Source organism: Oncorhynchus mykiss, chromosome 7 (genome assembly GCF_057628025.1).
Source record: "Oncorhynchus mykiss isolate SJ-2025 chromosome 7, ASM5762802v1, whole genome shotgun sequence".
In the NCBI taxonomy this organism is placed as follows: Eukaryota; Metazoa; Chordata; class Actinopteri; order Salmoniformes; family Salmonidae; genus Oncorhynchus; species Oncorhynchus mykiss.
Genome location: NC_143028.1, coordinates 73,040,876 through 73,064,192, shown reverse-complemented (window position 1 = coordinate 73,064,192; position 23,317 = coordinate 73,040,876). Strand labels below are relative to the sequence as shown.

Below are 23,317 nucleotides of genomic sequence, written 5' to 3'. Positions count from 1 at the left end.
ACTGCTTCTCTGTGAACTTATTATCACTGTTAAATCCTCTTAAGCTGTCAGTCCCTGAAATTAAGCACTAGAATTACTTTAAAATATGTACAGTACGAGTCAAAAGTTTGGACACACTTAATCATTCAAAGGTTGTTCATAATTATTTACTATTTTCTACATTGTAGAACAATAGCGAAGATATTAAATTATTAAATAACACACATGGACTCATGTAGTAACCAAAATGATGCTTTTCCTTCACTTTGCAGTCCGACTCAACCCAAACCATCTCAAATGGGTTGAGGTCGGGTGATTGTGGAGGCCAGGTCATCTAATGCAGCACTCCATCACTCTCCTTCTTGGTCAAATAGCCCTTACACAGCCTGTAGGTATGTTGGGTCATTGTCCAGTTGAAAAACAAATGATTATCCCACTAAGCGCAAACCAGACGGGATGGCGTATCACTGCAGAATGCTGTGGTAGCCATGCTGGTTAACTGTGAATTTAATTCTACATTTATTACAGACAGTGTCACCAGCAAAGCACCCCTACACCATCACACCTCCTCCTCCATGCTTCATGGTGGGAACCCCATATGCAGAGATCATCCGTTCACCTACTTTGCATCTCACAAAGACACAGGGGTTGGAACCAGAAATCACACATTTGGACTCGTCAGACCAAAAACAGATTTCCACCAATCTAATGTCCATTGCTTGGGTTTCTTGGCCCAAGAACAGACATGTAAACAAGTGTCTGTGGAATAAAATGTAAGTGTCAGAGTGTAGTTATACATCTTTCTGAACAAGAGTAGAACAATGTCTGCTTTGAACAGACATGTAAACAACAAAAGGGTCAAATATAAAGTGTCAAGAGTGTAGATACAAATATTCATGAGCAAAATATCAATATTTCAGAACAATAGTAGAACAGTGTCTATGGAAAGTCCTCTTCTTGGAGTCATGTTCGAGATCCTGCAGCTGGTGATCCAGTTTTGGTTTTGGTTCATTCAGGAATTCAGTTAGAGGTGCCAGGACCCTGTGGAGAGGATGAGAAGAGGGGGATTAGGAGTATCTGGAGAGAGGTGAGCATGGTGAGGAGAAGAGGGGGACATTAGGAGTGTGCAGAGCGGTGAGCATGGTGAGCATGGTGAGGTGAAGAGGGGGGACATTAGGAGTGGCTGGAGAGAGGTGAGCATGGTGAGGTGAGGAGGAAAAAGGACAGAAGAAGAGAGGGAAGGGGATCAGAGTAAAGTCTGAAACTATTATTATGTATTTACCTCCGAGTTAAACTGTTGGCTCGGTGTATGATATTGAGATATGTTTCAAAGTTCAATCTAGACTTGGTTTCCTCTATCGTAATCGCTCCTCTTTCACCCCAGCTGCAAAACTAACCATGATTCAGATGACCATCCTACCCATGCTAGATTACGGTAATCTAGTAATTTATATATTGGCAGGTAAGGGTGCTCTCGAGCGGCTAGATGTTATTTTCCATTTGGCCATCAGATTTGTCACCAATGCTCCTTATATGGGGTGGCAGGTAGCCTAGTGGTTAGAGCGTTGGACTAGTAACTGAAAGGTTGCAAGATTGAATCCCCAAGGTAAAAAATCAATCTCCTGCAGCCCTCATCCTCCACATACAACACCTGTTCTGCCAGTCACATTCTGTTAAAGGTCCCCAAAGCACACACATCCCTGGGTCACTTGTCTTTTCAGTTAGCTGCGACTGGAATGAGCTGCAACAAACACTCAAACTGGACAGTTTTATCTCAATCTCTTCATTCAAAGACTCAATCATGGACACTCTTACTGACAGTTGTGGCTGCGTTGCGTTTGTGCTGTTGTCTGTGCCCAACAATGTTTGTACCATGTTTTGTGCTGCTACCATGTTGCGCTGCTACCATGTTGTGTAGCTACCATGTTGTTGTCATGTTGTGTCGCTAACCATGCTGTGTTGTCATGTGTTGCTGCCATGCAATGTTGTTGTCTTAGGTCTCTCTTTACGTAGTGTTGTGTTGTCTCTCTTGTCGTGATGTGTGTTTTGTCCTATATTTATAAATATTAAAAACAAATAATCCCAGCCCCTGTCCTCGCACGACACCTTTTGCCTTTTGCCTTTTTGTAAATAAGAATTTGTTCTTAACTGACTTGCCTAGTTAAATAAAGGTTAAATAAAAACAATACTTCAATAGGCTCAAAGGGATATTCAATGTCTGTAAAAAAATGTTTTTACTCATTTCAAATCAAATAAAATGTTATTGGTCACACTGGGGCCCCAGTGTTGGTTAGCAGATGTTATTGCGAGTGTAGCGAAATGCTTGTGCGTCTAGTTCCGACAGTGCAGTAATATCTAATAGTAATCGAACAATTCCACAACAATTACCTAATACACACAAATCTAAAGGGATGGAATAAGAATATGTACATATAAATATATGGATGAGCAATGCCCGAGCGGCATAAGCAAGATGCAATAGATGGTACAAAAAATACAGTTTAAACAAATGATATGAGTAATATAAGATATGTAAACATTATTATAGTGGCGTTATTAAAGTGATCCTTAAAGCGATTTCAATGATTTCAAGTCTGCATTTAGACAGCAGCCTCTCTGTGTTAGTGTTGGCTGTTTAACAGTCTGATGGCCTTCAGATAGAAGCTGTTTTTCAGTCTCTCGGTCCCAGCTTTAATGCACCTGTACTAACCTCGCCTTCTGGATGGTAGCAGGGTGAGCAGGCAGTGGCTCGGGTGGTTGTTGTCCTTGATGATCTTTTCGGCATTCCTGTGACATCGGGTGCTCTAGATGTCCTGGGGGGCAGGTAGTTTGCTCCCGGTGATGCGTTGTGTAGACGGCACCACCCTCTGGAGAGCCTTGTGGTTGTGGGCGGTGCAGTTTCCATACAGCCCGACAGGATGCTCTCAACTGTGCATCTGTAAAAGATTGTGAGGGTTTTAGGTGACAAGCCAAATTTTCTCAGCCTCCTGTTGCGACTTCTTCACCACGCTGTCTGTGTGGGTGGACCATTTCAGATTGTCCGTGATGTGTACACCGAGGAATTTAAAACTTTCCACCTTCTCCACTGCTGTCCCATCGATGTGGCTATGGGGGTGCTCCCTTTGCTGTTCCTTGAAGTCCACGATCATCTCCTTTGTTTTGTTGACGTTGAATGAGAGGTTGTTTTCCTGACACCCCACTCTGAGTGTCCTCACCTCCTCCCTGTAGGCTGTCTCTTTGTTGTTGGTAATCAAGCCCCCTACTGTTATGTCGTCTGCAAACTTGATGATTGAGTTGGAGGTGTGCATGGCCACGCAGTCATAGGTGAACAGGGAGTACAGGAAAGGGCTGAGCATGCACTCTTGTGGGGCCCCAGTGTTGATGATCAGCGATGTGGAGATGTAGCGGGGTGAACTTCACCACCTGGGCGCGGCCCGTCAGGAAGTCCAGGACCCAATTGCACAGGGTGGGTTTGAGACCAAGGTCCTCAAGCTTAATGATGAGCTTAAGGATGAGCTAATGATGAGCTAATGATGAGCTTAATGATGAGCTTAATGATGAGCTAGGCTACTCTGGTGTTGAATGCTGAACTCCATTCATACATAGGTATTCCTCTTGTAAAAATGGGATAAGGCAGTTTGCAGTGTGATGGCAATTGCATCGTCTGTGGACCTATTGAGGCGGTATGCAAATTGAAGTGGGTCTAGGGTGGCAGGTAAGGTGGAGGTGATATGATCCTTGATTAGTCTCTCAAAGCACTTCATGATGACAGAAGTGAGTGCTACGGGGGCGATAGTCATTTAGTTCAGTTACCTTTGCCTTCTTGGGTACAGGAACAAAGGTGGCCATCTTGAAGCATGTTTGGACAGCAATAGAGATTGAATATGGCCGTAAACACATCAGTCAGCTGTTCTGCGCATGCTCTGAGGACGCGGCTCAGGATGCCGTCTGGGCCGGCAGCCTTGCGAGGGTTAACCCGTTTAAATGTCTTACTTGTGTTGGCCACGGAGAAGGCGAGAGAGGGCCCGCAGTCCTTGGTAGCACCGTCTACCTTGTTATCTAGAGACTGGACATTTTATTTTTATTTAATTTATTTCATGTTTATTTATCCAGCTAGGCCAGTTGAGAACAAGTTCTCATTTACAACTGCGACCTGGTCAAGATAGAGCAAACAGTGCGACATAAACAACACAGATTTACACATAAACGAACGTACAGTCAATGACACAATAGAAAAATCTATGTACAGTGTGTGCAAATGTAGAAGAGTAGGGAGGTAAGGCAATGAATAGGCCATGTAGGCAAAATAATTACAATTTAGCATTTACACTGGAGTGATAGATGTGCAGATGATGAGTAGAGATACTGGGGTGCAAAAGAGCAGGAGGATATGTAACAAAATGGGGATGAGGTAGTTGGTGTGTGCTATTTACAGATTGGCATTGTACAGGTACAGTGATCAGTAAACTGCTCTGACAGCTGATGCATGCTTAGAGTTAGAGAGGGAGATATAAGACTCAAGCTTCAGTGATTTTGCAGTTGGTTCCAGTCATTAGCAGAGAACTGGAAGGAAAGGCGGCCAAAGGAAATGTTGGCTTTGGGAATGAACAGTGAGATATACCTGCTGGAGCGCATGCTACGGATGGGTGTCGCTATGGTGACCAGTGAGATATTCCTGCTGGAGCGCGTGCTACGGATGGGTGTCGCTATGGTGACCAGTGAGATATACCTGCTGGAGCGTGTGCTAGGGATGGGTGTCGCTATGGTGACCAGTGAGATATACCTGCTGGAGCGCGTGCTAGGGATGGGTGTCGCTATGGTGACCAGTGAGATATACCTGCTGGAGCGCGTGCTACGGATGGGTGTCGCTATGGTGACCAGTGAGATATACCTGCTGGAGCGCGTGCTAGGGATGGGTGTCGCTATGGTGACCAGTGAGATATACCTGCTGGAGCGCGTGCTAGGGATGGGTGTCGCTATGGTGACCAGTGAGATATACCTGCTGGAGCGCGTGCTAGGGATGGGTGTCGCTATGGTGACCAGTGAGATATACCTGCTGGAGCACGTGCTACGGATGGGTGTCGCTATGGTGACCAGTGAGATATACCTGCTGGAGCGCGTGCTACGGATGGGTGTCGCTATGGTGACCAGTGAGATATACCTGCTGGAGCGCGTGCTAGGGATGGGCGTCGCTATGGTGAGCTGAGATAAAGAGGGGCTTTACCTAGAAAATACTTATAGATGACCTGGAGTCAGTGGGTTTGGCGACGAATATGTAGTGAGGGCCAACCAATGAGAGCATATAGGTCACAGTGGTGGGTAGTATATGGGGCTTTGGTGACAAAACAGGTGGCACTGTGATAGACTACATTCAGTTCGCTGAGTAGAGTGTTGGAGACTATTTTGTAAATGACATTGCCGAAGTCAAGGATTGGTAGGATAGTCAGTTTTACGAGGGTATGTTTGGCAGCATGAGTGAAGGAGGCTTTGTTGCGAAATAGGAAGCCGTTTCTAGATATCATTTTGGATTGGAGATGCTTAATGTGAGTCTGGATGGAGAGTTTACAGTCTAACCAGACACCTAGGTATTCGTAGTTGTCCACATATTCTAAGTCAGAACCGTCCAGAGTAGTGATGCTTGTCGGGCAGGCAGGTGCGGGCAGCAACCGCTGGAAGAGCATGCACTTAGTTTTAACAGCATTTAAAAGCAGTTGGATGCCACAGAAGGAATGTTGTATGGCACTGAAGCTTGTTTGGAGGTTTGTTAGCACAGTGTCCAAAGAAGGGCCAGATGTATACAGAAGGGTGTTGTCTGCATAGCGGTGGATCAGAGAATCACCAGCAGCAAGAGCGACATCATTGATATATACAGAGAAAAGAGTCAGCCCGGGAATTGAACACTGCGGCACCCCCATAGAGACTGTCAGAGGTCCGGATAACAGGTCCTCCGATTTGACACACAGAACTCTATCTGATAAGTAGTTGGTGAACAAGGCGAGGCAGTCATTTGAGAAGCGAAGACTATTGAGTCTGCCGACAAGAATGTGGTGATTGACAGAGTCGAAAGCCTTGGCCAGATCAATGAAGACGGCTGCACAGTACTGTATTTTATCGATGGCAGTTATGATAACTTTTAGGACCTTGAACATGGCTGAGATGCACCCATGACCAGCTCAGAAACCAGATTGCATAGTGGAGAAGGTACGGTGGGATTTGAAATGGTTGGTGATCTGTTTTTTAACTTGGCTTTCGAAGATTTTAGAAAGCCAGGGCAGGATGGATATGGGTCTAGAACAGTTTGCATTTAGAGTGTCTCCCCCTTTGAAGAGGGGGATGACCACGGCAGCTTTCCAATCTTTGGGTATCTCAGACGATACAAAAGAGAGGTTGAATAAGCTAGTAATAGAGGTTGCAACAATTTTGGCGGATAATTTAGAAAGAGAGAGTCCAGATTGTCTAGCCCAGCTGATTTGTAGGGATAGTGATTTTGCAGCTCTTCTCCTTCATTTGGGTGAAGGAGAAGCGGGGGCTTGGGCAAGTTGCTGCAGTGGGTGCTGAGATGTTGGCCGGGTTTGGGGTAGTCAGGTGGATAGCATGACCAGCCGTAGAAAAATGCTTATTGAAATGATCGATTATCGTAGATTTATCGGTGTTGACAGTGTTTTCTAGCCTCAGTGCAGTGGGCAGCTGGGAGGAGGTGCTCTTATTCTCCATGGACTTTACAGTGTCCCAAAACTTTTTGGAATTAGTGCTACAGGATCAAATTTCTGTTTGAAAAAGATAACCATAGCTTTCCTAACTGACTGAGTATATTGGTTCCTGACTTCCCTGAAAAGTTGCAAATCGTGGGGGCTATTTGATACTAATGCAGAACGCCACAGGATGTTTTTGTGCTGGTCAAGGGCAGTCAAGTCTGGGGTGAACCAACGGTTATATCTGTTTTTTTTAATGGGGCATCCTTATTTAAGGGTGAGGAAAGCACTTTTAAATAGCAACCAGGCATCCTCTACTGACCGGATGAGGTCAATATCCTTCCAGGATACCCGGGCCAGGTCGATTAGAAAGGTCTGCTCGCTGAAGTGTTTTAGGGAGCGTTTGACAATGATGAGGGGTGGTCGTTTGACTGCAGACCCATTACACATGTAGACAATGAGGCAGTAATCGCTGAGATCCTGGTTGAAGACAGCAGAGGTGTATTTAGAGGGCAAGTTGGTCAGGATGGTTACAGATTTAGGGTTGTACCTGGTAGGTTCCTTGAAAATGTGTGTGAGATTGAGGGCATCTAGCTTAGATTGTAGGATGGCCGGGGTGTTTTAAGCATATCCCAGTTTAGGTCACCTAACAGCACAAACTCTGAAGATAGATGGGGAGCAATCAATACACATATGGTGTCCAGGGCACAGCTAGGGGTCTATAACAAGCAGCAACGGTGAGAGACTTGTTTCTAGAAAGCTGGATTTTTAAAAGTAGAAGGTCAAATTGTTTGGACACAGACCTGGATAGTATGACAGAACTCTGCAGTAGATTGCAACTCCTTCCCCTTTGGCAGTTCTATCTTGTCGGAAAATGTTATAGATAGGGATGAAAATTTCAGGATTTTTGGTGGCCTTCCTAAGCCAGAATTCAGACACGGCTAGGACATCCGGGTTGTAATGTAATGTACAGACACGGGTATGGTAGAATGTGAGTACAGTGGAGGTAAACCTAGGCATTGAGTGACGATGAGAGAGGTTTTGTCTCTAGAGGCAACATTTAAGCCAGGTGAGGTCACCGCATGTGTGGGAGTTGGAACAAAAGGACATATTCATCTTCTAAGACATATTGAGCAGGGCTGGAGGCTCTACTGTGAAATAAGACAATAATCACTAACCAAAACAGCAATAGACAAGGCATATTGACATTAAGGAGAGGCATGTGTAGCCGAGTGATCATAGGGTCCAGTGAGTAGCTAGGCGAGCTGGAGACACGGCGATTCAGACAGCTAGCGGGCCGGGGCTAGCAGAATAGCAGATGGGCCTCCGGGGAGTTTCAAGTACCTACACACACACACAACTATATATAGTGTACATTCTCGTGAGTTTTTACCTCTCATATTTTTATTTGTTATATTTCTGACCTAGTTTTCACTGCATTGTTGAGGAAGAGCTAATACATCTGCTGTATCATGTGCGCATGACAAATATACGGTGATTTGATTTGACACTCAAATATACATGTACACACACACAAATGTTTTTGTAGGCAAACCAAAAGAAAGAGTCCTCTTCTGTAGCAGCTCAGTTTGTCCACTGGGAGGAGATAGTGTCCTCTGGAGGAGACCAGGCTTCCATGATAAACACTTCAGTGTGAGGTGTGTGTGTGTGTGTGTGTGTGTGTGTGTGTGTGTGTGTGTGTGCATAAAAAAGAACAATCACAAATATAGTTGATAAGAATGTATTGTATATATTGTAAATACAATCCACTTATTAAGAACAATACATAAAGCTGTTTTCATTAGGAAAAGTAACCAAGTACATATATGTCCCTGAAGCCTTGTCTGTAGGCTGTAGGAGAACTAAACAGGTGGAATGAATACATCTCCAAAGCAGTGGACCTCTGAGCTCTGAGGGGGGGGGGGGGGTGTTTCACCAGAGGTTGAACTTCAACTTGCTGCCAAAGAGAGAAAGACCCACATTTCCATCTCTCCCAATCTCCCAGTCTCCCAATCCCTGCCACCCTTCATGACTTCACAGCCTGTATCAACTGCCTGACGCACTGTCCACTTCACCGGACCAAAGGATGCAGAGGCACCTATGACCTCAGCCTTGAGCATTACTTTTGCTCCATCGGTTGTTGCCTGAAAAGCACCACTGGCGCTGGGCAAGCTGCCCTCCACCTTCAACACGCCCATGTCTATTTCAGCTTTTCCTAATGCGTAGTCAATGTGCCCACTATATCCTTTTCCATCGATTCCCCAATACCAGCTTTGATGTTGGGCAACTCAGCCTTCGCCCTTAACACGCTGCGCTCATATTCACCCGTATACAATCATGCCTCCCCGCGCCACTTTGTCTCTCCACCGTTGAGGTCTATTTGTGCATTGTTGAACAGCGTGAGTTTAGAGGTCGGTCCATGTTCTCATTCATCTCGTTGAATCCCCAGGGCCCAGTTACCCGTTCAAAGCAACGGCAGATAAAGCTTTAATGGCTGCGTTTTACCGTGTTGTTAGTACAAGATGGAGAGAGAGGAGGATTAATAGAGTTATATTATGGACTGACAGTCTATGAGATCAACATTGTTTGTTTAGAAATACTCAGCAAAACAAAAGCAAATAACAACAACTTTATATTTCGGTGAAGGTTACAATGGGTAAGGCTAAGCTCATGAGGCAACATGTTTTATTCTTCAAGAGTCAGTGCGTATAGATCATTAATTGAACAACAGGAAGTCTTTAAATGTTGCTATAATTTGAAGGTGCATTTTTCCTCATGTGTGGTTCATGTAGCCTACAGTATGTACCTTCTTTGTCCGACATCCCTCAGGTAACAGGTGTGCCTGTCAGGAGAGAGAAGTCATTATTAACTGCCCAACAGAGTAGAACAGCACATACAGAGCACTAGAAGGTCTCTTGGAAAAAAACGAATGTAAAAAAGTAATGAAGTAAAAATGTTGCTTCAAATTTTGCTGAAGTGATACAGTTTACAATAATTAACCAGAGCAAACCAGAAATGTATCTATTATTTTTTTCTAATTTTACATGATGACAATCAGTCCATTTTCAGTTGTGGAGTAAAAGTAAAAATACCTTAATAGAAAATGACTCAAGTAAAAGTGAAAGTCACCCAGTAAAATACTACTTGAGTAAAAGTCTAAAAGTATCTGGTTTTAAATGTACGTACGTTCAGTGGTGGGAAAAGTACTGAATTGTCATACTTGAGTAAAAGTCCAAAGTAAATGCTATTCAGCAAATTGCTCATATTAACCAAACTAGACAGCACAATTTTGTTGTTAAAATTGATTTTCTTTTACAGACAGACAGGGACACACTCTATTTCAAGAATATGTCAACTTAATTTCATGTCGGTCCTTCCCTTTTTAGGGCAGCAGGTAACCTAGCGGTTAGAGCGTTGGGCCAGTTACTGAAAGGTAGCTACAGATGTAGAATCTTAATTGAAATCTAGATGAGCTTTGTGACTTACATGAATTCAGTGAAAACTCAAATTACCACGCGGTGATATTCACAGAATTGCACTTTTTATGCAGGCTAATTTTGGCCAGCTAATAGCCTAACTTCAGATTATGCAACATTATGGACTAAATGTTAAAATCCTGTTGGCTCAGGATTACTTTTCTGCAACAATACTGGTCAAATTAAGATTCTACATCTGTAGTTCAAATCCCCGAGCCGACAAAGTGAAAAATCTGGCTTTAGGAAAGGCACTTAACCCAAATTGTTCCAGTGTCGCCATTGATAATGGCAGACGCTGGCCGTGACCCCTCTCTACGAGAGTGTCTCAGAGGGAGTTGGGATATACAAAAAACCCTGGCCATGACCGCTCTCTACGAGAGTGTCTCAGAGGGAGTTGGGATATACAAAAAACCCTGGTCGTAACCCCTCTCTACGAGAGTGTCTCAGAGGGAGTTGGGATATACAAACAACTCTGGCCGTGACCCCTCTCTACAAGAATGTCTCAGAGGGAGTTGGGATATACAAAAAACCCTGGCCATGACCCCTCTCTACGAGAGTGTCTCAGAGGGAGTTGGGATATACAAAAAACCCTGGCCATGACCGCTCTCTACGAGAGTGTCTCAGAGGGAGTTGGGATATACAAAAAACCCTGGTCGTAACCCCTCTCTACGAGAGTGTCTCAGAGGGAGTTGGGATATACAAACAACTCTGGCCGTGACCCCTCTCTACAAGAATGTCTCAGAGGGAGTTGGGATATACAAAAAACCCTGGCCATGACCCCTCTCTACGAGAGTGTCTCAGAGGGAGTTGGGATATACAAAAAACACATTTCCAATTCACACAAGTGTATTAATATACAATTTTACATGTGTGAAATAAGACAAATACACTGAGTGTACAAAACATTAGAAACACATGCCTTTTCGATGTCATAGACTGACCGGGTGAATCCAGGTGAAAGCTATGATCCCTTGTTGATGTCACTTGTAAAATCCACTTCAATTAGTGTAGATGAAGGGGAGGAGACAGGTTAAAGAATCAAATCAAATGTATTTATATAGCCCTTCGTACATCAGCTGATATCTCAAAGTGCTGTACAGAAACCCAGCCTAAAACCCCAAACAGCAAGCAATGCAGGTGTAGAAGCACGGTGGCTAGGAAAAACTCCCTAGAAAGGCCAAAACCTAGGAAGAAACCTAGAGAGGAACCAGGCTATGTGGGGTGGCCAGTCCTCTTCTGGATTTTTAGGATTTTTAAGCCTTGAGACAATTGTGAATGTGTACCATTCAGAGGGTGAATGGGCAGTACAAAATATTTAAGTGCCTTTGAACGAGGTATGGTAGTAGGTGCCAGGCGCACCGTTTTTTTTATTAAGAATGGTCCACCACCCAAAGGACATCCAAGCAACTTAACAGAATTGTGGGAAGCATTGGAGTCAACATGAGCTAGCATCCCTGTGGAACACATTCAACACCTTGTAGAATCCATGCCCCGACGAATTGAGGCTGTTCTGAGGGCAAAGGAGGGTGCAACTCAATATTAGTATGGTGTTCCTAATGTTATGTACACTCAGTGTATAAGCACCCACCCAAGTTTTGATTTCATTTTCTTTATCCCTGGTGTGTGATTGCACTTATTGCCGAATAGTTAAATATGTAATAATACTAATAAACAGCATAGACTGCTGGAATGTATACTACCGGTATATAAGAATATACTTGAGATCACGATCATCGGCCGAATGAATACACCCCTGATCACACGCAAACACCGTTCACTTTCATAGCAGCCATATACGAACAACATGATTCCTTTGATCATTGTATAATTCCTTCTTGCATCTACGCACCCTCCTCCTCTCAACTTTTCCCTTCACTTGTAGACTTCAGTGCACAACACATCAACTGTCTGTGACCAAGCAAAAAAACCTTTCCAAGCCAAACCGTCATATCATAACCGCTACCCACTACACACAGCCTCCATTGTTATCACCATGTTAGCTAACGTCATAATCAAATTAGCTACTAGAACTAACATGTCAGTAAACCCGCTACAATCATTCAGTACAGTTTAGAGTCAGCAAGCAGTTTAGCAGTTACACTGGCGGGCCCTGGTAGCGATACATGAATAAAGCCAAAAGCTTACCTTGACTTGGAAGAGATCTAGTGTTGGATAGTCATAGCCAGCTAGCTAACATAGCATCCCTCTCTGTTTGAGCCGGGTGTTTGAGTAGGCCTAACAAGTTTGCTGTATTTGCTAGCTAAGTAAGTGAAAGTGGAAAAAAATACAATGAAATACAGCTATCACTCTCTCTCTCTCTCTCTCTTGCTTCTCCTTTAATTTAATCAAACTGTTCAAGCTAGCTAGCTGTATCTTATGCTTTCAGCAGCAGATTATTCCTTGATCCTTTGACTGGGTAGACAACATGTCAGTTCATGCTGCAAGAGCTCTGATAGGTTGGAGAACATCCTCCGGAAGTTGTCAGAATTACTGTGTAAGTCTACGGAAGGGGGTGAGAACCACAATCCTCCTATGTTTTGTATTGAAGTCAATGTACCCAATGTACCCAGAGGAGGACGGAAACTAGGGGTCCTCCAGCTACACCATGGTGCTACCCTACAGAGTTAGGGCTACTACAGACCTTCAATGCAAAATTGTGTATTTTGCTGACATGTAAATATATTTAGAGTAGTTTTATCGAAAAAATATTCACTGAGGAAAATGGTCCTCCCCTTCCTGAGGAGCCTCCGCTGCCGTAGAGCAGACACATGGATGAAATAAAAACCCTCATCATACATAATATATACAGAGTCATACTTATTTCTGTAAGTGACAATAATTATACAACAAAACAGAGTGAGTGAGTATACGTGCATCCGGAAGTTCCAGTGTGCCACTCCAGGCCTGGAACAGCTTGGTGGAAACACTGTCATCTGTCACCCAACGAGCCTGGTTGGCAGATCTGAAAGATAGGCGTAGAAAATACTATGACCAGTGTACAGTAAAAAGGACATCAAACATTCAGATCTGGATTGACAAGTAGGCAAAATCATGTTACATAACCTCCAGTCTACACTCAAGTTGAATAAAGGATGCAGGATCTGAGCCCTAGGACCATGCCTAAATACTACCTGGCCTGACGACTCCTTGCTGTCCCTGTCTCCAGTCCACCTGGTCGTGCTGCTGATCCAGTCTCTGCTGTTTGTGCCTGCGGCTATGGAACCCTAACCTGCTCAGGACTTACCGGATGTGCTACCTTGTCCCAAACCTGCTGTTTGACCCTGTCTCTCTCTACTGGAAGCTGCTGTTTGACCCTGTCTCTCTCTACCGGAACCTGCTGTTTGACCCTGTCTCTCTCTACCGGAACCTGCTGTTTGACCCTGTCTCTCTCTCTATCGGAACCTGCTGTTTGACCCTGTCTCTCTCTACCGGAACCTGCTGTTTGGCCCTGTCTTTCTCTACCCGAACCTGCTGTTTGACCCTGTCTCTCTCTACCCGAACCTGCTGTTTGACCCGGTCTCTCTCTACCCGAACCTGCTGTTTGACCCTGTCTCTCTCTACCCGAACCTGCTGTTTGACCCTGTCTCTCTCTATCGGAACCTGCTGTTTGACCCTCTCTCTCTACCCGAACCTGCTGTTTGGCCCTGTCTCTCTCTATCGGAACCTGCTGTTTGACCCTGTCTCTCTCTACCCGAACCTGCTGTTTGGCCCTGTCTCTCTCTACCCGAACCTGCTTTTTGACCCTGTCTCTCTCTACCAGAACCTGCTGTTTGACCCGGTCTCTCTCTACCGGAACCTACTGTCTCAACCTTTAAATGCTTGGCTATGAAGAACCAACTGGCATTTACTCCTGAGTTGTTGAATTATTGCACTCTCTACAGCCACTGCGATTATTATTTGACATTGCTGGTCATCTATAAACGTTTAAACCTCTTGAAGAACGATCTGACCTAAGTTGCTGTACTCCTTCATAATCTCCACCAGCACAGCCAGAAGAAGACTGGCCACCCCCCAGAGCCTGGCTCCTCTTTAGATTTCTTCCTAGGTTCCTGCCATTCTAGGGAGTTTTTGCTAGCCACTGTAATTCTGCCTCTGTATTGCTTGCTCTTTGGTGTTTTAGGCTGGGTATCTGTATAAGCACTTTGTGACAACTGCTAATGTCAAAGGTTGCTTTATAAAATATATTTGATTGATTGCTTGTATATGCTTATTTTCATGTCAGTAACTCTAAATTTAAATATAACTTACATTGCCTCAATAGGAAGTTGTATTCGACTTCACCTTGTCATATCAAAGCATATCATAACATCAAAGCCGATGCCCTGTCCCGTCTCTACGATTGGGGAGAGGTTCCTGTCACGAGTGTACCCATCGTTCTGCCCTCCCGAGTCGTTGTCCCCATGCTTTGGGAAGTAGATGTGAACACTCAACAGGCTCTGTAGAGGGAACCCACGCCTGCTACTTGTCCTCCAGAGTGCACCACGAGGATAAGGGATCGGCTTTTGACCTGGGCGCACACATCTCTCATCGCTGGACACCCAGGTATCACCCACACTGTTCAATCTATTTCCAGGAAGGTACTGGTGGCCCACCTTGGCGCAGGACGTCGCTTGCTATGTCAACTCCTGCTGAGTATATGTCCCGGCACGCTTCAGTAGGGACCAGCGACCTTGGTCTCATCTGTCCATAGATTTTGTCACTGATCTCCCCTCTTCTGAGGGTTTCACTACATTTTTGTTAATTGTGGACAGATGTTCTAAATCCTGCTGTTTTATCCCTATCTCTGGTCTCCGTACCGCTCTCCAAGTCACTGAGGCACTGTTCCAGCAGGTCTTCCGGCACTATGGCCTTTCCCGGAGGATATTGTCTCCGACCGTGGCCCCCAATTCACTGGGGGTCACGGGTCGCAGAGGAGAACTGGAACAATGCCCATGTGAGGCTCCAGCATGCCGCCAGCCACAAGAAGGAGTGTGTGAGGCTCTGGTGTTCCATCCTGGTGATCGCGTCTGGCTCTCCACTAGGAACCTCCCACTCCACCTGCCCATTAGGAAGCTGAGCCACTGGTTTGTGGTGTCCTTCAAGGTCCTCGGGAGGGTCAACGATGTAACCTATAGATTACAACTCCCCACTAACTACCGAATCTCACCCTCTTTTCATCTTTCCCTACTCAGGCCGATGGTTCCTGGTCCCCTGCATGGTGCCATCCCCTGCAACACCCCTCCACCTCCCCTGGACATCGATGGGAGCCCTGCTTATACTGCCAGGTCCCTCCTGGATTCCCGATGTTGTGGGTGTCGGCTAGAAGTACCTGGTGGATTGGGAGGTGTAAGGTCCATAGGAGCTCTGTTGGGTCCCGGTGGATGACATCCTGGATCCCAAAATCATCCTGGATTTCTACCTCCACCGCCCAGACTGGCCCGCTCCCACTCGGGGCGTCCCCCTGGCCGGTGTCGTCCTGTGGCTGGAGCCGCCTACTCCTGCTCTCTCTCACTGGCACTTGACATCGCAGTTCTTCTAATCACCAGTCCTGACAACCAACATTACGCACACCTGGCAACCATCATTGTACACACCTGACAACCAACATTACGCACACCTGGAAACCATAATTGTACACACCTGACAACCAACATTACGCACACCTGGCAACCATCATTGTACACACCTGCTCCACCTCGCTTCGCACACCGGGACTTCATCATCACCATGATTACTCTCCCTTTATTTAGCCCTCAGTAGCCTCAGTCTTCAGGTAGGATTGGTTTTGTTTACATTCATTAAGCTACTCGTTAGAGAACAACCTGCTGAAGACAACCAGCTACATTTAGGAGTGCCATATTTTCATTTGGGGGTCGCCAAAACTGAAAAATAAATGCATTGGACTCCTATGGGATTACTGTATATCCTATAGGATTTTATTTTATAGGATACTATAGGATTCAAATACAAGAATCTATTAGAAAAATCCTAATACATTTTGGAACAAGTCCTATTGGAGTACTATAGGATTGTATCTTATAGGTTTCAATGTATCCTATAGGATCCTATAGGATTCCAATACAAGAATCCCCTAGAAAAACCTTGTCAGATTTTTGAACCATAGTGTTTCAGCACTTAGAAAGAGCAAACGTGTTTTTTTCCCCATGATTAGGCTATCAGGCTTAATATACAAAAGTATCTAAATAAATGTCCTATAGCTTTTGTAGATATAGCTTTCCATGGGATTAAAGGAGAGGGGGAATGACCTATAGCTTTTGTAGATATAGCTTTCCATGGGATTAAAGGAGAGGGGGAATGACCTATAGCTTTTGTAGATATAGCTTTCCATGGGATTAAAGGAGAGGGGGAATGACCTATAGCGGAAAGGCTTGCTTAGCCTGTGACCTATTTGGCACAGGAACAGCTGGAAGTTATGTGTAGCCGAATTAAGAAGCTAAGTATTAGGACATTCACTAGCTAAATATTAGGGCTATACTCTAAATATGTTCCTGTCAAAGTGCAAGAAAAAAAGAAGTTAAAAGATGATGAAATTGAAGATCTGAAGGACCTAGTGCTTTCCTCCAGGTTGTGCTCTGTGGTACCCTGGCACGCAAAGCTCCACTATTGATTAGGCTTACATTTTTAAACAAGACCATTATTGAACCTGGGCTACAAGTAGACAGTGCAATGATGCATTTATAATTGTTATCAAGTGAGTACACAATTATTGTCCATGGGCTGTAAACTGCAGTGATGTAGGCTAATTAGAATAACCGCTCAAACTTCTTGTTTTGCTTAATGACAAAATAACTGCATAGGCCTTGAGCCTAAGCCTGATTATGCAACCATTTGGACCAGTTTGGGTCTATTATTGACAGTTTAGAAGGTCCAGAAAGGTACATTAGCAGGCCACTGGTATGGTGTATTTTGTCAGGATGTAGCCCAGTGTTAAAATAGGTTCATGATAGGAAAATATGCTCTTCTATTTTCCAACGCCCAACCAGTTCTTAATGCTTTAGACTATTTTACATTCAGCAAGCAAGAGCAAGGGCGCGTCCCTCCTCCAACAGGCCATTAGTAGGACAAAGAAAATAAGTCAAAATAAGTGTTACGTTTTTATAGTCTGGCTTTTCCTGGGACTCTAGTAATGACGCAACAGAGCAATGAAAACAGAGAGGCTCGAGATGTACACTGATAAACTCAGTGTTAGGCTTAATAATGCAGTAAAGATATACAGTCACTTTGCACAGAGAAAGAAAAGTTATCAGATAAGGAAATCAAAGGTAGCCTACACTATGTGCGCTCCCGAGACTTCCCAGAGTGCCTCCCTCCCAGTCCCCAGGTATGCAGCTTGAAAAGCAACCCTATTGTTTCAGTTTTTTAGCTCGGCTACAAGAAATGTATCCTACCTCAGCTACAACAACACAATGTAATGAAGAATGGTATTATGATTGGGCTACCATTTTGATCAGTTATGTTTTATTTTCTCTGCAGTTTAGCCTACAATGTGAGGCTAGAGGTCTTCACTGGTTCCACCTGTACCCAATACTTGAGACTTGAGACCGGATCTGGTACTCGAATACCCTAGACCCAATCCGGGACCTGGTCTGGATCCAGAATTCAAAATAATGTCATGGGTCTGGGTCAGATCTGATATGGTAGCCATGGTTCTCGGGTATGTGTGATTTTTACTGACTTGTCTGAAAGAGCCTGTGCAGATCCTAACAGGACTGCTGTAGTACATAGAGAGACATTGTATAATTTACGCTGCTGCTCTTGCTTTTCATGTGAGTAGAGTGTGGCAGATGTAGCTTGTTTTTGACGCCAATCATAAGTCATCAAAGCGGCAATAGGCTACAGTCACAGAGCCTCGCTCCATGTATGGCAAAAGTTAGGAGATATCTAATCAATGAAAGATGGAATTAAAATGACAGATTTAAATGTTAAAAGAGAAGGATAGGCTAGAACGACCAAGAGCCAACAGGTAGGCAGGCTGCTACATAACATTATGAGTTGTTATTATCTCTCCATCTGTAAGATGAGAAAGCCATGCACTGCAGCCTCAGTTAGCATAGCTAGCTAACGTCAGCTATCTTAACTAGCTTATCCCGGTTTGATGCAGTCCAAGGCAGGTACAACATATTCATATCTGATGATGAATAATCTATCTATGGCAGCTATTAGTCTACTATAGCAGAGGCCGGGTTTGGTTGGTTGCTGTCTCTTATCTCTCCCTCTCTCCTCCCTGCTGCCCATGTCACACGCCAACCTGGTCTCAGAGCATTTCGTATTATTCTGTACGTAATTACAAAACACTCCCATTTAGTATAATATGTTATATTTTGTATGGTATGTATTATGAATTTAGGGGTTACGGGTTAAGGTTAAGTATATGAGTTGGATTAAAGAGTTAAGGTTAGGGTTAGGGGAAGGGTTAACTAAAAGGGTTAAGGTTAGGGTTATAGGGGAAGGGTTAGCTAACATGCTAACATGCTGACTAGACCCAGCATGTTGATTTTGTCCATCCATACCAGATCATTTAAAAAATATCAAAACTAACTCTGAACAAACTATATAATTTTGGGGACAAGTCGAAACACATGAAACATTCATGAACATTTAGCTAGCTAGCTTGCAATTGCTAGCTAATTTGGGACATAAACATTGGGTTGTTATTTTACCTGAAATCCACAAGGTCCTTTTTTTCTGGATCTTTGTAGAATTTTGACCCATTTTGAATCAACACAAAATCGTGTGTTCTCTACTCCAACAATTAATTCACAGATAAAAGGGGAAACCTAGTTAGTTTCTACTAATCTCTGCTTCTTCTTCTTCTTCTTCTTCTTCTTCTTCTTCTGTGGACTGTATATGGCGGTTGGCGACAAACTTTAAGGTGCATTACCATCCCCCACTGGACTGGAGTGTGGACCACAGTTCATCTTTCAATCACCCACGTGGGTATATGCAGATGCTCATTGATGCACGCGAGCAGTTTAGATAAAATGATTGAATAACATGTGTACATTTATTTTGCAAAGCTCGCACACGCAATGCCGGCAGTGTGGTCAGCATATAAGTAGTTGCAGAGAAGCTAAAAAAAAAAGTAGTAAGTTGCTAATTAGCAAAACATGTCTGTGATGAGATTTGAACTCACAACCTTTGTGTTGCTAGACTTTCACATCAAATCCCTACCCATCCACCCCGACCAACCACCCTACTTTCATTTTGGCTTTAAATAACCATCTGTCTTATGTAACCATACCAAATGTAACATATCATACATACTAATTAATGTGTTCCGGATTTCCATTTACTATGTCAAATCAAATCAGATTTTAGAATAGAATACAGTATATACATATGAGATGAGTAGTGCAACGTCTAGTCTATGAGACCAGGCAGGACTCGTTCACAGTATGGCCCATAACAGTTGGAAGTAGTGGGTGGGGAGGGGGGGATGCGATTTGCATAGTTATGGTCAGCTAATACAGGACAACTAAAGGCCCAGTGCACTACTTTTGTGAGAGAAAAATATTTATATTTCATTAATATTATATTTTTGAATCAGATTTTCCAGGGGGTGCTCCTGCACCCTCAGAACCCCTACTTCCTGTGGCTATGGTACGGCCCCTCTGTGTTTCTCTCACTCCTCTCCCGCTTTATCAGCTCTGGTTAATAAAGTAGCTTAAAAAGGACTTTTCTGCTCACTTCCCTCATACAGATCGGATCAGGTCTAGATCCACCAAGTCTATATGAATGGGTCCAGTTGTCCTTGGGTCTGTTTGAAACAAACTGTTTTATGCATATCGGGACCGGGTGGGATAGCCCCAGTTCCTTTTTGGACCTGTGAAGACACATTAGCAGGCCAGTAATATGGTATATTTTGTCAGGATGTATAGGAATTATGGAATTGATTTAAAAAGCCCATACCAAGGATCATTTAGCTATTTGATTTAGAATGTTTTAAGACCCCTTGAAGGATACTTTTTTTAAAATGTATTTGATGAAAAAAATGTTTGGCCCATACAAATGAATTGAATAACAGATTCACTACATGGAACAACAGATAGCCCCCCCCCCTAAACAGTCTCCATATACTGTATTTGGGGACGCCTGTGTTCCCTTATTAACCATGAATACACACCACTGGATCAATGATGTATATACAGTAAATCAATATCTATGGCTGTGACATTATATTACTGTGTATCCTTACTCGCCCTCCCCTCTCAGTCCAGTCCAATCGCTCTCCTCTCCTCTCACTCCCCTCTTACCTCCTCCTATCCCCTCCCTCCTTCTCTCTTCCTCCCTGCCTCCTCCTATCCCCTCCCTCCTCTCTTCCTATCCCCTCCCTCCTTCTCTCTTCCTCCCCCCCTCCTCCTATCCCCTCCCTCCTCTCTCCCCCCTCCATCTATCCCCTCCCTCCTTCTCTCTTCCTCCCCCCTCCTCCTATCCCCTCCCTCCTTCTCTCTTCCTCTCCCATACTCCTATCCCCTCCCTCATTCTCTCTTCCTCTCCCCCTCCTCCTATCCCCTCCCTCATTCTCTCCCCCCCTCCTATCCCCTCCCTCCTTCTCTCTTCCTCCCCCCTCCTCATATCCCCTCCCACCTTCTCTCTTCCTCCCCCCTCCTCATATCCCCTCCCACCTTCTCTCTTCCTACCCCCTCCTCCTATCCCTTCCCACCTTCTCTCTTCCTCCCCCCTCCCACCTTCTCTCTTCCCCCCCCACCTCCTATCCCCTCCCTCCTTCTCTCTTCCTCCACCCTCCTCCTGTCCTCTTCCCCTCCCTCTTTCTCAACGCTCCCTTTTCTGAATGCTAAAAGACATCAGTAAAAGTAGGCCACACTCTTAATATGTAAAAACTCTTGATTTTATTATACATTTAGGTTCAACCATTTTGACCCCAACATGCTCCAACACGCAACATTGTCCAGAGTAAAGTGATACCCTTCAGGTTGCCAGCTGTTCCAGAAACAGTGTACATTAGCGACTTCATGACAGAACACAGAGTTCATCCCCACCCTATTCCCTATAAAGTGCATTATATAGGGAATATATAGGGAACTATAGTGTACAATTTAGGACACAGTCAAAGTCTACATGACAGAACACTCCAGTTCATTTCCCACCAGGGACACAGTGGGTCTCGGCCCCAGCCTCAGCCCAGTCCCCAACACCTTTGCCTCCAGCCCTTCTGGACCAATCCCTACGCCCGTGTCAAACGCCAGCCCCACCCTGGTCCTCCCCTCCCCTTCACCTTGAGACAGCGTTAGAACCTGGGCTCTGGCCATCAACTTGACTCCGTCCCGATTGGATGCCTCGATGCTGGCGCCCACGCCGGGTCCCCTGACATGTGACCCCCCGCTGAGATGCTGGTGGAACAGCCCGATGTCCACCGACCCACCCAACTCTCTACTCCTCACCTCCACATAGGGAACGGACATGGCACACCTATTTATATATATATATATATAGAGAGAGAGAGAGAGAGAGAGAGAGAGAGAGAGAGAGAGAGAGAGAGAGATGACTGATTAGGAGGAACATCATTTAACCTTCTCTCTTACTATCATGCTGGAATTATGACAATTTGAATTTAAATTCTAGGTATTTTCAGTGTTCAGTTTGAAGTCAGTACATTCTCTCATTCTGTGGTGAACAGTCAGAGTTATATAGAGTGGAATAGACTAACTTTAATCACCATAATCACGTTGACTTATCTTTATTAAATAAGATAAGATAAGATAAGCTGTTTTTATTGTCCAATTGTACACAACTTCCAACGGAAATTCGACTTCCGTTTATCTCAACCACTCAGACAGACACACATGCACAAACAGAGGTTAGAGCAGGGGACTGCCATACTATTGGGCTGAGTAGCAGTTGTTGTGGATACACAGTATAGACATTGGTGATTCTAATAGAAATCAATAGAACACAAAAGAAACCGTACATCAGTATTATAGTCCCTCAAATTGAGGACGCACCTGTAAGGAGTCTCCTGTTGTTGTAATATATCAGTCAGATGTTCTTCAGTAGCTCCTCAGGCTGTGGAAACACAGTGAAGCTTCTCTTCTACAGATCACTGAACATCAAGTCATAATGTCAATCTGTCGACTAGAATGAACTGAATGAAGATCAAGACAGTTTATTCAGTCTTTACGTTTTTCCAGTCAGGAGAAATGTTGTGTTGCTTCTCAATACAGCATCTGACTTTATAAGGTGTTGAGGCAAGGAAGAGGGGTGGTGGGGTGTATGTGTGTGGGGGGAGTAGCTGATGCGGGATTCGGTTGATCCAATGTCTGGGTCTGTCTCTGTTTCTGCTTCTCTTCACTCTCAGCGGCTGTCACGTATTAACAAGGTAGGTGGAATCAAGCGCAGAGAGCAGGTGCAGTGAGTCGATAGTTTATTCAACGGAACAAACACTGAAAACCCGAAAACAGGGTGAAATAATCCAACACAGGATTAAGATATATCGGAGCAAATAACACAATACGTATTCACTAAAATACATGAAACCAAAACAATCCCGCACGAAACAAGGGCGGGACAACCTACTATAAATAAGGACGTCAATAAACTAAAATACACACAGGTGAAACTAATAAGACAAAACCAACAGACAAACGAAAAAGGGATCGATGGTGGCTAGTAGGACGGTGACGACGACCGCCGAGCACCGCCCGAACAGGCAGGAGAGCCAACTTCGGCGGAAGTCGTGACAGTACCCCCCCCCTGACGCGCGGCCCCCGCAGCGCGCCGCCACCGTCCTCGAGGACGACCCGGAGGACGAGGTGCTGGGCGATCCGGGTGGAGGCGGTGGAAATCACTCAGGAGAGAAGGGTCCAAAATGTCCCTCACCGGAACCCAGCATCTCTCCTCCGGACCGTACCCCTCCCAGTCCACGAGGTACTGTAGGCCCCCCACCCGGCGTCTCGAATCCAGAATGCCCCGAACTGTGTACGCCGGGGACCCCTCGATGTCCAGGGGGGGCGGAGGGACCTCAGGCACCTCACCTTCTTGCAGGGGACCAGCCACCACCGGCCTGAGGAGAGACACATGAAACGAGGGGTTAATACGGTAATACCTAGGAAGTTGTAACCTGTAACACACCTCGTTTATTCTCCTCAGGACTTTAAACGGCCCCACACACTGCGGCCCCAGCTTCCGACAGGGCAGGCGGAGGGGCAGGTT

General features: G+C 44.9%; 2 long non-coding RNA genes across 2 annotated transcripts in view; one reads left to right on the top strand and one right to left on the bottom strand.

The window, feature by feature from the left end:
- Window positions 1-1,508: 1,508 nt before the first annotated feature.
- Window positions 1,509-23,317, top strand: part of LOC149982671 (uncharacterized) — a 216,866-nt gene continuing 195,057 nt past the window's right edge. The window contains exon 1 of the long non-coding RNA XR_016497441.1: window positions 1,509-1,585. This is a non-coding gene — a long non-coding RNA (uncharacterized LOC149982671). The remainder of the gene's footprint in view (window positions 1,586-23,317) is intronic.
- On the bottom strand, window positions 20,979-22,427 carry LOC118965319 (uncharacterized). The gene is made up of 2 exons (XR_005052675.2): window positions 22,111-22,427; window positions 20,979-21,577 (listed from the first exon to the last, which is right to left on the bottom strand). It is a non-coding gene; the product is annotated as an uncharacterized LOC118965319 (long non-coding RNA).